Source organism: Tupaia chinensis, unplaced genomic scaffold (assembly GCF_000334495.1).
Source record: "Tupaia chinensis unplaced genomic scaffold, TupChi_1.0 Scaffold000387_1, whole genome shotgun sequence".
Taxonomy (NCBI): domain Eukaryota; kingdom Metazoa; phylum Chordata; class Mammalia; order Scandentia; family Tupaiidae; genus Tupaia; species Tupaia belangeri.
The window spans coordinates 90,121-93,826 of NW_006159889.1; positions in this window are offsets into that span (position 1 = coordinate 90,121).

Genomic DNA, 3,706 nt, shown 5'->3' on the forward strand with positions numbered 1-3,706 from the left:
GAAGGTTGCTCATTTATTCGTAGGGATCCTGCTGCCATTTTCTAAGTGTCTTGTAACACAGCTTAGGGGAAAGCTCTCAAACCTATAAGGCATTTTTGTTTGTTTTTACTTTTTGCTTTTTAGGTTTTTGCAATTAGGGCATGTACACTTACCAGATAGAGACAGAGGGAAAGTGAGAAGTCACCCCTGGGGGATGGCGACACTGCAGTCCCTTCTCCATTCTTGGGATTTTGCGCACACACATACAGCTGGCGCGATTTTTAAGCCACTGGGTCTGAGACTCGAACCATGGTCTGCCATGAGGGAGTCCAAGGCCTTAACCACCACACCACCTACTGTCCCCAAGGCATGCTTATAATTGTCCCAATGCTGGCAGCACTGCCTTTTGAGGAAAGATTTTCGTTTTTAAAATTCAGAAGTCATCTGGAGCTGGAACAGGAAGAGCAACTGTGGAATCCACCTACCCCTCTCCATACACATTACTGCCAAAACTTTTTTCACCTGGATTATTGGCATAGCTACCCAAATGACCCTGCTGCCGGCACAGTAGTGACCACCCCCCATCCACAACCCTCAATGGTGCCTAACACTGTGGATAGAACCGTATACATATTATGTCTTGTCTTCTTCATACAGCCTATGATAAGGCTTAATTTATGTTAGGCACAGAATGAGATTAACAAAGAAGCACTTTACTGCTTCTCTTTGGCATATCCAAATGGCCAGCATCACTACTCTTGAATGTTGGGGCCATTATCAAGTAAAACTAGGGTTACTTGAACAAAGCACTGCAATACCTGAAAGTTGGTCTGATAACCAAGAAAGCTAAGTGACTAGCTGGACTACACAGTGTGGATGTGCTAGACAAAGGGGTGATTCTTGTCCCAGCCAAGACAGAGCAAGAGGGTGCAGGATCTCATGCTTCTTAGAATGGAGCACAGTTTAAAACTGATGAGTTGCTTATTTCTGAAAATTTCCATTTAATATTTTGGGACAAATAACTGAAATTGCAGAAAGCAAAACTGGTTAGGAGACGACCACTGTGCCTTCTCCAACCCATTTTTTACACCATGCAATTTATTTAACAAATGTATAAAAGTGTTATGTGTCAGCCATAGGCTGATTTAGAGCAATACAGTGTGTTCGAATGAGAGGGAATGACCCTAGTACCATCTGAGCCTAAACTAAAGGATGAAGACTTAAGCAGGAAAAGGGAAAGGCTGTTACAGGTAGAGAGAACAGTAATGAGGCACCAAAGGAAGAAAGGAAGCAGTGACTGATAAAGCACCCTGGAGGTTGGACAGGAATGTGGAAGAACAGTGGACAGGTAGGTTTAGAGAAGTCAGAGCCCTGTAAACCACATTAAGGAATTCGGACTACTCTAAGGGTAACAGTAGTTCCTAAATTTTTATGACACAATTTTTTTTTCTTTTTTTAAAATTATTTTTATTTAGCTTTTATTTATTTTTAATTTGACCAGTGAGAGGGCAAGAGAGAGAGGGAAAGCAAGAAAGCAAGTCACCAGGCCTAGGACTCAAACCACAGTCAGCCACATGGGAGTCCAGCACCCTTAACCACCATGCCACCTGCCAGCCCCTAAATTTTAAGACAGTGTCATGATGGGATGTTTTGAAAAGAACACTTTGGCTATTGTGTTGAGTGATATTAGAGAAAGAAAGAGGTAGAGAGATTGGTTAGGAGGCCACAGCAGTCCTCTCTGCAGTAATCTGCACAGTCCATGGCAAAACATCACACTGTTGTACTATGGCTCATGAGCTAAGAATGATTTTCTTTTTAAATTTTAAATAGTTGAAAATAGCTGAAGAATATTTTAGGAAATATAAAAATGGCAACAAAATTCATATTGCAGTGTCCATACATAAGCTTTTTGGAACATGGGCATACTATGGCTCCATTCAAGACTGTAAAGTTGAGACAGAACCAAGTGGCCTGCAAAGCTTGAAGTATTTACTGCTTGGCTCTTACCGAAAATATTGGCCTACTCCTGCTCTAAGCAGTAGATGATGATGATGACCTGGAGTGGTGGCAGTAGGAACAAAGAGACTCTTGACTGACAATTAGAGGTTTTTAGAACTTATTCAGGAAGGATTTTAGGGTGAAATTGACAGGCCCAGGCAGTCCTAGTAGGGGTTAAGGACTACTGCGCTAGCCTTCTAAGTGATTTCTTTACTTCCATTTCTTGTTCTCCAACCCATTCACTCAGCAGCCTTTTGTTTCCCTCTCCTTCCTTCCATGGGGCACAAACACTTGAAGAGAGAGAGAGTGAGAAACCACTCTCCAAGGGGTTGCTGCTGCAATCTCTTCTCATCCATTCTCCTCTCAGGATTTTGGGCACTCAAGCATACTCAGTGAGTGCAAATTTTCAAGGTGTGGGTCTAGGACCCAAACCATGGGCCTCCCTGTTGGGATTCAGGGCCTAAACCACCAGTTACTGCCTGTCCTCCCCCAGCCACGTTTTTTTTTTTTTTTTAAGATGCCTTCCCTGCTTACTATAAAATTGCTCTTCTTACTTACGGTAAATTTCAAATTAAGTATACCTACTTGGCCTTGCCTACTTCCATAACCCAGTGTCTCATTCCAGCTTTAATAAATAACTTGCCTGTAGGTCTTTGCCTAAACTTCCCTATGCTTAGAAAGTCAGCCCTCCACCTTCTTTTTGGTCCCACTCCCAAAATGCTTTGTGCTTTTGCAGCTCTGAAGTGCTTGGCGTGTTGACTACTTAAATTTCTGACTCCTTAAATCAAAATCTGACTTGGGGACGGAACTATTCCCTCCCCAATGGATAGTAGATGCTTAATAAAGAATGAAGGTGGGCGGAGTTTAACCAACATAAGGTGGCAGCCTGGATGTTACCGTTTGTGCAACGTGAGTAGTAATCCCCGTTTTCACATGGCTATTGAAGGGGTCAAATGCAAAAAATCAAAACAATAAGTCTAGCTTGTTCAATAAACCTGAGTTGAAATTAAACCTGACTTATGGCCAATACAAATAGACGTGAATACCTGAAATGGAATACATATTCCTTATAGTAAAATATATCGGGAAGCAAATCTCCACGTAGTACACCCCCGCCTTAAATATTATGACCAGGACGGCCTAAGAGCGTCTCTCCAAGGTGACTGCTGTGCCAAAGCATACGTTTATTTCCGATCTAGAAATCTTCGGCATTGCCGCAAGTACACGGCCATTAAAGAAAAGACAGCTCTCTCCCCGCGGTAATGGTCTTGGATCACAAGGACCGTATTTGAAGCAGGAGAGGGAGTCTTCTTTCACGAGGGGCTAAGGCGCCGCTAGGTCCCTTTCCAAACCCCAGGTCAGGCCAGCATCCGGCCCAGGCTCCCGGTCGTGCCTTTTCTTCAGCGGGCACACAGCTCCGAACGCGACGCCTGCCCGCCTGCCCAGGCTGCAGCCTCGTGAAAGTCACGTTCTCTCTGCCCGTCCTCTCGGGTACTCTATGGTTCTCGTAGTGACTACTCTGATTCTAGTTCCGGTCTCTATGGCGGCGGCGGAGGCAGGAACGGTTGTAGGTCGGCCGAATTAGCCGCCCAGGGGCCAATGAGAATCGAGGAGTGATAAAGTGTTCGCCAATAAAAACCAGTAGTTGGGGTCAGGTGGTGAGATTGACAGTGTTGCTGGCCAGTGAACAATGCTCAGGGCGGGCCGATCGCAGGGCTTATCCCGCCTG